The sequence below is a fragment of the Peromyscus leucopus genome, chromosome 13, assembly GCF_004664715.2.
Source record: "Peromyscus leucopus breed LL Stock chromosome 13, UCI_PerLeu_2.1, whole genome shotgun sequence".
Taxonomy (NCBI): domain Eukaryota; kingdom Metazoa; phylum Chordata; class Mammalia; order Rodentia; family Cricetidae; genus Peromyscus; species Peromyscus leucopus.
The window spans coordinates 34,203,620-34,214,583 of record NC_051074.1 but is presented as its reverse complement, the minus strand read 5'-3'; positions in this window follow the sequence as shown (position 1 = coordinate 34,214,583).

Below are 10,964 nucleotides of genomic sequence, written 5' to 3'. Positions count from 1 at the left end.
TTTAAGGTTTCCTCCCTCTTTCAATAAATGACATTCGGCATTCTGCTGTGGCAAATGACTCGCTATCTCTTGTCTCTTATTTTTTAATCCACAGCCCCTCGCTCGGACATGGTGAACGGGTAGCAGTAGTGCGGGCGTTACCACAACATCTAAGACCTGGTTGTCAGACCTGCCATGTGATTCCTCTCCTGCCTTCTGCAGAGTCACCTGGGAGTTACTTTGCTCTGTTTATTAAACTTGGACTTATTAATTCGGCTTTATTGCATTGGTGGAGGATAACCAATAACTGGGGATCTAATACTTACCACCAACTGATACTGATTTTAATGAAATAGTAATAAAAGTTAATCCGTCATTCCCTCCCATCACACCATTTCTTATTCCCAACATGTCCTCAGTGAATTCCATGTCTTTAAAAAGAGAATGTGGCCTGCTTCATTTTATTAGGTTGCCTGCATGCACACAGGAGGAGGGTTACTTGAGCAAGAGCAACTTATCAGTGATCAGTGGCTATACCACTGAGGAAGATGAGCCCTGCTCTTCCCCAAGGAAGCACCAACTGCCAATAGCTCCTCAGGGAAAGGAGGGGCTTTCTAAGTCCCTCCCCATCCACTGATGGTTTCTGTGCTTTGCAGGAGTTGCGAAGGAAGCCGCCGCTCCTGCGAGTTCATGAATGCCTCAGCCACAGCATGTCCAAAGACAACCTTCCTTCCCATTCTCTGCCTCTTACATTACTTCTTCCCCCGCTTCTGCAACATTCTCTGAGCCTTAGAGGAGGTGATATAGACACCTGGCTTAGAGCTGAACACTCAAAAATCACTTATTCTCAACAATTTGACCAGTTAGTTGTTAATAGGTTTTCTGTACCCCGATAATAGGTTCATCAGCCAATGAAGTTAAGCCAGATCAAGCCAAATTAAAAAGGAAAAGACCAGGTTTGTTTTGGGCAAGGCCACTCCCAGGTGAGTCCTCCAGCCCCCAGAGATCCAGGCTGGGGAAGGGGCAGGAGAAAATCACAGGGCAGATCTAAGGCAGGGCACTTATGTACCCTGTAGGGGAGGGGTGACAACTTGTCCTCCATAAGCTGGGTTTGTGCCCACATATGGGACGCTTTTAGGCAGGGAGAGGGGGGGTCTTTAGGCTTTTGGGTAGCTTTTCTTTGTTGGAGATTCTGAGAGGGCAGGGTTTGGAGAGAGGAATGGGGCTTTCGTAGGATCAAGCAGGAGCGAGCTGGAGATTCCAGCCGAACAGTTATGAGTCTCTGTATTAACTGTCACCCACCACAAAGGAAGCTTCTTGGACCAAGGCCAAGAGCAACACATTTAGCATCAACACATTTAGAAAACAGTTTACGGTCTTTCTTTTAATAAGGACACCATTCTCTGATTAGACCTTATGACCTCATTCCAGCCCCATTGCCTCCTTAAATACAGTTGGGCACTAGGGATTTATCAAGTTGTATGTGTGTTGGGCTGGGGCAGGTATAATTCAGTCCATAACGGTGTGAGAAATCTCTCTCTCTCTCTCTCTCTCTCTCTCTCTCTCTCTCTCTCTCTCTCTCTTTCTTCTCTCTCTCCCCTATCTAAGCAGTTAGCCAGCTAAGGGCAAATATTCCATAAATCTCCCCCACCTTGTAAAACTTTTATGTGAATCATTAAATTTCTCCTAAATAGTAAAAGCCTCCTCCCCTCCCGTTTTCCCAGAACATGGTGGCCTGCAGAGGCTGGCCCCTTGCCCCTTGCCCTCAGCTCCTGTGCATCAGTCCTTCCTAAACCAACACATCACAAAGGCCAGTAGGTTGGGCCCAGCTCAAAGGGGAAAAGACACAGTCATTTAGGGAATTAGAGTAAAAACCAAGTGAATGGCCGGGCAGTGGTGGCGCATGCCTTTAATTTCAGCGCTTGGGAGGCACAAGCAGGCGGATCTCTGTGAGTTCAAGGCCAGCCTGGTCTACAAAGCGAGTTCCAGGAGAGCCAGGGCTACACAGAGAAACCCTGTCTCAAAAAAAATCAAAGAAACACAAACAAACAAACAGACAAACAAAAGCAAGTGAACTTCCTGTCTCAGCGTGCTTGCTAGCCCAGACGGAACTGTGGCCCCTCCAATCCCACTCCCACCCAACCATTCCCCTCTTTTTTTTTTCCAAAAGAAGTTGCCTGGCCAAGTCACTCTCTCTTTGCTCCTGTGCTTCTTGCAAGATACTAGGAATATTTGTTTCCACCAACAGTAAGCAATATTAATATCGATTTTAATAAAATAGTAATCAAAGCTGCTATTGGTTTATGTGCCTGCTGTATGTTAGACAAGGCATACAGCATGCTTTGTAGTGTGTGTGTGTGTGTGTGTGTGTGTGTGTGTGTGTGTGTGTGTGTGATGTTTCTTTCCGTAGTTTGTTTTTCTAAGATGAGTCTATGTAGTGCAGGCTGGACTTGAACTCACCATGTAGCCCAGGATGGTCTCAAACTCTCCATAATCCTTCTGCTCCCACTGAGTACCAGAATGACCTGGATGAAGTATCAGGCTCCTGTACAGTCTTACAAAACTCCCAGAGAGAAGTGTCATTAGTCCCAGAGTGATACGCAAAAAGAAGCTCTTTTCACCACTCAGAGTGAATCCTGGCTAGAAACAAGTGCCTGCCGGCTGAGAAGGAGACCTAAGTAATCTCATTACACAGCAAAAGGGGGAACTTGGAGAGAGCTGGCCCTTGAGGGAGCAGAGACAGGAAGACATGCCCCTGACTCAGTACACTGCTGCTCTTTGCCAGGACCTGTCTATTGGAGGTCCCTGTGTTTTTCTGCCTCAGTGAGTCTGTTTAAGTATTTTCCCTCATAATTACAGTGTCTGTCCTGAAAGAGGCTGGCTGGCTGGCTATCAAGGTCAGTCTAGTTCTGACTCCTTTGAGAGCTGACTCAACCCAGGTAGTGTGCTATCCACGCAGGTTTGCATCTGACGCAGTTTCCAGGGATTCTGTGTCTGGGTTTTTACGCCCGAGGCTTTAGGGTTCTTTGTGTTTGAACTTGACCTCCATGGTACTGGCTGATCCCTGCTCACCCTTGGGATTGCATACAGTCCTTTGCTGCTTTATTTGATCCTATCTTAAGGCTGAGGTTTCAACCTCACCTTCTATCACAATGCACTCAAGTACTAAAACCAGTGTGGTGCTCCCTTTCCAGGTCACCCCCTTTTCTGAACTGCTCCTGCCGCAGCTAAAGCCTTCCTTCCTTCCTTCCTTTCCTTCCTTCCTTCCTTCCTTCCTTCCTTCCTTCCTTCCTTCCTTCCTTCCTTCCTCTCCTCTCCTTCTCTCCTCTCCCTCTCCTCTCCCTCTCCCTCTCCCTCTCCCTCTCCCTCTCCCTCTCCCTCTCCCTCTCCCTCTCCCTCTCCCTCTCCCTCTCCCTCTCCCTCTCCTTCTCCTTCTTTTTTGGTTTTTCAAGACAGGGTTTCTCTGTGTAGTTTTGGTACCTGACCTGGATCTTGCTCTGTAGAACAGGCTGGCCTCAAACTCACAGAGATCCTCCTGGCTCTGCCTCCCAAGTGCTGGGATTAAAGGCATGAGCTACCGCCATCCAGCTTGGAAACTTTCTTCTTATTCTCAGTGCTTCTTGTACTTCCTTTCCTTGTTCTTATTTTCATGGTCTCCATCTTCTTCTCCCTCTGGTTGATAGCTGTGTGTGCACACATTGAACAGCATCACTTTTCCCATGCAGGGTTTGGCAGTATCCCTGTCTCCTGGACTGTCAGGAGCAAGCTGCATCCTCAGCCACCGGGAAGAAGAAATGTCCATGGTTAGTGTATTTGCTTTCACATCCAAACCCGAGTTGTACCCATCCGCCATTGCTTCATCCCTGTCCCATGTGGATGTCTGTAGTAGTCTTTGGTCCTGTGTCCTGTTACACACATTCTTCCTAGAACAAATTTTGTTCTGGAACATAAACCCAAAGGCTACTTAGAACTCTGACAAATACAAAAAGACATTTTTAACTGCCCCCTTCCTTTAAAACAGCTTCTCTATGTAGTTTGGGCTGGTCTTAATCTTGTCTCCCAAGTGCTAGGATCACAGGCACGGAAAGCCATACCTGGTCTTTGATATACATTAAAGTGTGTGTGTGTGTATGTGTGTGTGTGTGTGTGTGTGTGTGTGTGTGTGTGTGTGTGTGTTCTGGGTTCTGCATATTAGACAGGTACTCCTTGACAGTGTGATAATAAATTGTCTCACACCAGTGATCAGAGAACCTTCCTCTTCCTGAGCAAAGTCCTTCTAGGCCTCTAAGCCCATCAGCAGAAAGACGAAGTCCTTTCTTTTCTAGACAGTCTCACTGTGTAGCCCTGGCTGTCCTGGGACTCACTATGTAGACCAGGCTAGCCTTGAACTCAGAGAGATCTACTTGTCTCATCCTCTCAATGCTGAGATTAAAGGTGTGTGTGCCTATGCTCACCTCTGGCTTCTTTTTCACTATTTATGAAATGACAGTGAAGATATTGGCCCTGCCACATAGGAAAATGGCCTAGAATGTTTCCGGGAACCACAGATGGTGAGGGAAGCATGAGGTTTACCTGCTAAAACATCCATGAAGGAGCATGTCTCACATCCTCACGATTGGAATGGAGCGGGACTCATTTTCCGCATTCACTTCACAGATGCTGGCTCTCTGAAATCAATACCCCCTGGGGAAGGTGCTGATCTAAAAGCCTCAGAAGTGGCTCCATGCTGCTTACCTGTTTGTTAATGAACCTGTTTGGTAATGACCCAGTGAAGGCATGGAGGGCCACTTCCGTACTGCACTAGGAGTATCCAAAGTGAAAGAGTCAGCAGGATCTCCGGGAGTCCTCCCAGTGGGTGGCCCTGGGCTCCAGGTAGTGGGTCATCACCCTGGGCAGTGATGTGAACATGCTAAGCTGGAGGGCAGTGAGCTGGTCCTGTGAAACCCATTGCTCAGGCCTCAGGGAGCCTCCCCTGCTGCCCCAGAGCACAGCAGGTGACACCTGTTCTGTCACATCAAAGACCTTGACTCTTCTGCTGGGGGAAAGGTTTTTCCTACAGGACAAAGGTGAAGAACAGAATCTCCCCTTCCCCAGCAGTACCTATCACCCACATTAAAGAGACGGGCCTAGTGCCCACACTTCAGAAATCACTTTCAAACATGTTTCATCTCTTTAAGAAGCGTTTGGTGGTGGCCGGGGCCTCAGAATCTCTGGTAAATAAATGCAGATGACATTTGTGTAGAAGCTAATGCTGCCTTCAGGGATGGGATCACATCTCTCCCCACAACACTCTCTTCCCGCAAATCTTTCCTGCAGTCTGTCTTCTCTGGCACAGCCTTCCCATTAGGTTTTTATCCTTTTCGATATGAATGCCACCTGCCTCAGCTGAGAACTGTCCTGTTATTGCTTTTGAAAGTAACTATTTGAAAGTTTTAAAACCCAGCAGTTCTTGGGCCCATCGCTGCCCCCCCACATGCCTCCACCCCTCCCACCTCCCCTGTGTCCCATCACCCTCCTACATGCCCCTACACCTCACTCCCCCAACCCCGTGTCCCGTCCCCCCAACATGCCCCTGCCCCCTGTGTCCCATGACCCCACACATAACCCTACCCTTCACCCCACCCCCACCCTGTGCCCTTGTCATTCAGCTGTCCCTTTTCTGTTCTGTTTGTTTTTCACTCTAGGGGCTGTTCCTTGGGAGCCCCCGCCCCCCTTGGGTTTATTTGTTCGATGTTTTTATTTATTTATTTTTAGATTTTCATACACTATATTTTGATTCTATCCTTTTCCCTCCCTCAGCTCCTCCCGGGTCCCTTTCCTCCATCCACCCAACTTCATGGTCTTTCTCTCTCTTAAAAATGAAATGAAGCTGGGCAGTGGTGGCGCACACCTTTAATCCCAGCACTGGGGAGGCAGAGCCAGGCGGATCTCTGTGAGTTCGAGGCCAGCCTGGGCTACAGAGCGAGATCCAAGAAAGGCGCAAAGCTACACAGAGAAACCCTGTCTCGAAAAACCAAATAAATAAATAAATAAATAAATAAATAAATAAATAAATAAACAAAAGGAATGAAACCAAGACCACACTAGCGTGAAAAGAACAATAAAACAGCACCCAGGAGTCAGTCTGATCTGTGACAGCCAACTACTCCAGAGCAGGAGGTGTGCCCGGGTGTGTGGCTGACACACCCACTGTCGCTCCACGGAAGAAAACTGATTCAGAGTCCATGACAAGCCGACAGTGGTGGCGCCCGCCTTTAGTTCTAGCCCTCAGGAGGCAGAAGCAGGTGGATCCCTGAGTTCGAGGCCAGCCTGGGCTACAGAGGAAGTTCCAGGACAGCCTGGACTACACAGAGAATTATCTAAAAAAAAAAAAAAAAAAAAAAAAAGAAAGAATGCACAGAGTCCATGACAGCGGGCAAAGGACCAGCGTTTCAAGCCGCACAAGACTCCAGCCCTGAGGAAGTGAACAAAAATCCCATTTCTCACCAAGCAGCTACGAACCTGGCGTACCTGGCGGGAGAGGGGAAATCCACCCTTTTCTGAGAGAGAGTGCGAGCATGCGTTTTCCATTAGGAGTTGGGGATCCTCGTACCTCTGATTGCAAGTGTGTCCCACCCACCACTTTCTTAAGTGAGTTCTGGGCCTCAACTCACGGCCCTCAGGCTCGCACAGAAGGTACTCTACCTGCTGAGCTGTCTCCCCCCCCCACACACACAATGATTCATTTTCAACCTGTAGTTGCCATCATTATTTATTTGCTATAAATAATTGTAGTTCTTAATGATAGGAAGACTTAAACTCAGCAAGAGGAAGATTATGATTAATGTCCACTCTGGAGTCACAAAGCAGACTTCCTTTCTCTTAAGTGGCACTTAGACAGAAATATGATTCCGCCTGTTCTTTTTTTTTTTAATCATCCCAATTTTCTAGACCGTTTTAAAGAATGAGTGGGCTGGTCTGCCAGGTCCCTCAAAAGTCCCAGTCTATTTATTTCCAGGCAAGTCTCCTGAACTGGGTGTGGTGACAGGTGACTCAGAAGTGCTGGCAGGTAGCAGGCACCCCTGCCTGTACCTCCGGGGTATGGGAATGTTAAGATAAACAGCGGCTCTGAAGGAGTAGGTGAGGCCCAGAGGGGCAGCTCAATGGACAGGACTCCCCCTGAATCGTCAGGCCAGCCTCTTTCAGAGCGGATCTGCTGCTCGGATGGAGAAGGCCTTCAGGGCCAAGCCACTCGGTTCTGTGCAGAACTCTAACAAGTACCCAAATGGGTCCCATCTAAATCCCAACCCCAGGGGTCTCAGAGGTGAGGTGGGATTGAGTGTCCAGGAGGACTAATTCTTGGTCCTTAGGCCATCTGCTGGTATTCCTTATGGGGTCCAGAGCTGAGAAGAGCCTTCCATATCCATTTCAGGTAGCACCTGAAAAGAGCCTTGTCTGCAAGTTCTAGAAACAAAAGCTATGCCCATAGCGGGGTTCAGCCTTGTCTGGTTGCTCTTGAAGCTGTTGGCAAATTGCTGTCCATAGGAAAAAACGTTCTTTTCTGCCATACACATCGGGGCTTCCCATCTCCAAGTTCAGAGAATCCTGTGCTCGTGCCTTGAAGTTTTTGAGGACTGGTCCATTAAAATGTTACTTCATCTGATTGCCTGGCATTGAAAACCTAATTTGGAACTCATATTACAATGCCAGATGACTAATTTCTTAATAGGGAGGACATTGCTTCGAGGTCTTAGCAATTATTTTCTCATACTGCTTTATGATTCCTTTCCTGGAAGCTCTGAGTGTGTTAATTGAGAGCAGTTAACTTTACTAAACATTTTCTTCTTATTTAAAACAAAATAAAATTCTTTCTTTTTCTTTTTGTTTTTGAGACAGGGTTTCTCTGTGTAGCTTTGCGCCTTTCCTGGGATTCACTTGGTAGCACAGGCTGGCCTCGAACTCACAGAGATCAGCCTGGCTCTGCCTCCCGAGTGCTGGGATTAAAGGTGTGCGCCACCACCGCCCAGCTAAAATTCTTTCTTTTAAAAACGGGCTTTCAAATAGGGTTTGGAGAGATAGCTCAAAGGTTAAGAGCACTTACTGATCTTTCAGAGGATCTGAGTTCAGTTTCCAGCACCCATGCTGGGCAGCTCACTGTGGGAGCCCACAGAGGTTTCCTAGTCAGAGCAGATCTTGCTTTTATCCAGCCAGGAGGAGGGCTTGACCAGGTGCATGGTAACCAGGGGTTTGGAAGGGTCTGCACTTGGGCTGTGCAATGTGCTTTGATCTAGCACATTTGCCCCGCCATTTGGCATTGTTATAAAAGCTCTTTTGAAGAGCCAGAAGGGACCGGTGGATTTTGATCCAGGTCCTCCCGAAGCTATCCTGTATTTCTGTCCATCCTCATCTCCACTATCTTCCTATCTACAAATTCCTTATGCCTCTCTCCTCCTCATAGGAACCCTGTAAAAGGTGAGAGCAAGTCTCCCACAGCCCACAACTGCCATTAACTCCAGTTCAAGGGTTACAATAACTTTTCTAGCCTGCACAGGCACCCACATATATGTGGCATGTACTCACAGAGGCATACACACATATTCATAAATAAACCTTTAAAAAAAAAACAGACCTTTCAGATGCTTAGAAAGTTTACATAAATACATTGACTACAATGGCAAAATTGGGGGTGGGGGCTAAAATTATTTTTTATTTATTTTGAGACAGGGTCTCACTATGTAGTCCTGGTTGTCCTGGAACTTGACATTTGCACCAGGCTGGCCCTGAACTCATATAGAGATCAGCCTGCTTCTGCTTCTGAAATGCTGGGATCAGATGTATATGTGTCATTGTAGCCCACGTGACAACTCCTTTTAAGGGAGAGAAATGGCAAATAAACACACACACAACAACAACAAAAACTCACCTCGGTTCTGGATGGAGACCATTTGTATCAGAAATTCTGTTTCCTTCAGGCTACTTTCTAACTAACAGGGTGAATAGGACAGTCGACACACCTCCCCCCAACCTTCTTAGACTTCTCTTTTTTGTTGTTGTTGTTGTTGTTTATTGAGACAGGGTTTCTCTGAGTAGCTTTGGAGCCTAACCTAGAACTCACTCTATAGACCAGGCTAGCCTCGAACTCACAGAGATCCACCTGACTCTGCCTCCCGAGTGCTGGGATTAAAGGCGTGTGCCACCCGGCCCAGTGTTCTCCTTAGACTTTTTATCTGCTTCCTAACAGAACATTTTAGGGGTGGTCTTGGTTTCTTTTCCAGTCACGCTGACGCCTACCCTGCGGTGACTGTCATACGGCGTAGCAGTGCCCCTGAAAGTCTATCTTTAGAGCAATCTCATGGTTTTCAGTAGGCTGAGACAGGAAGTTTACTTCAAGTTTGAGGCTAGTCTAAACTACATAGAAAGTTCTAGGCCATGCTGAGTTACAAAGGAGAACTTGTTTCAACCATGTCTCCCTTCAAATAAATAAAATAAGTTTACAGTAGACAGATAAATGGAAAAACAAAACAACACAAACAAAAAGACTTCAGCTTAATCCCAGGACTCAGGACAGTAGTAGGCCAGTCTGGTCTACATCAAAAGTTCCAGGCCAGGCAGGGCTACACAGCCAAGGTTACATGAGCTCCTGTCTCAAAAACAAAACCAGTAAATCCTGCAGTATCAGATGCTGTTGTTACCAAAGATGGAATGTGAATAAGCCTGGCAGAGTTCTAGAAATGTTCTAAATTATAAAATAATCTTAGAGATTATGTTGGAAATGGTTGGTAGCTACTACTTGGAACATACAAATCACCTTCCAGCATACATATTGGCTTTTAAAAAATTATGTGTGTGTAAATATTGCATTTTTGTTTTGTTGTTTAAAAAAGAAATAAAATAGAATAGCTATTTAAGATTTATTTTTTTAATTTTATTTTATGTGTATAGTTATTCTGCTAACATGGATGTCTATGCACCATGTGCATGCCCAGTGCCCCAAAAAAGCCAGAAGAGGGTGTTGGATCCCTTGGAACTGGAGTTACTGATGGTTGTAAGCTATACCATGTGGGTGCTGGTTATTGTACCTTGGCCCTCTGGAAGAGCAGCAAGTTCTCTTAACAGAAAAGCCATCTCTTCATGCTGTGGGATATCTTTCTGTATGCTGTGAATATGTGTTGTTCTGATTGGTTGATAAATAAAGCTGTTTGGCCTATGGCAAGGCAACTTAGAGGCAGGTAGGAAATCCAGGAGAGAGACAGGAAGAATAAAGGAGAGGCAGAGGAGACATCCAGGGAGCAGCATGTAATGGCACACAGGTAAAGCCACAGAACACGTGGTGACATATAGATTAATAGAAATGGGCTGAGTTTAGTTATAAGAGCTAGCTGGCAAGGAAATTGAGCCATAAGCCATGGCCATGGCATTTGTAATTGATATAAGCCTCTATGTGTTTACTTGGGTCTGAGCAGTTTGTGGGACTGGGCAGGACTAGAGAAAACCTTCCGACTACATCCCCAGCCCCCAAATATCTTTATTTCTTGAGACTATAGGAAAGAAATGTATTACCTGTGAAAAACAGAAACAGGTAGAAACCAGATATGTAGCCTATGCCTACAATGGAAGCACTCTAGAGGAGGAAAAGGGGGATAAGAAGCTCACAGTCATGCATAGCAAGTTCCAGAATAGCCTAGGCCACATGGATCCTGTCTCAAAAGAAGCATTTTAAGGATCTGGAGGGGCAGCTCAGGGGCTAAGAGTGTGTGCATCCAGAGGATCTAAATTCAGTTCCCAGCACCCATGCTGGGCAACTCACAACCACCTGTAACTCTAGCTCCAGGGTATCTGATGCCTCTGGCCTATGTAGACACGTGAACTTATGTAAACACACACAGACACACACACATGCACGCACACACAATTTAAAAGAAAAAATTAAAACACATACAGAAAAAAAATCCATACTTTAAAATAAACAATAATGTGTTATAATACTGTTTTACTGTATTCTTTGT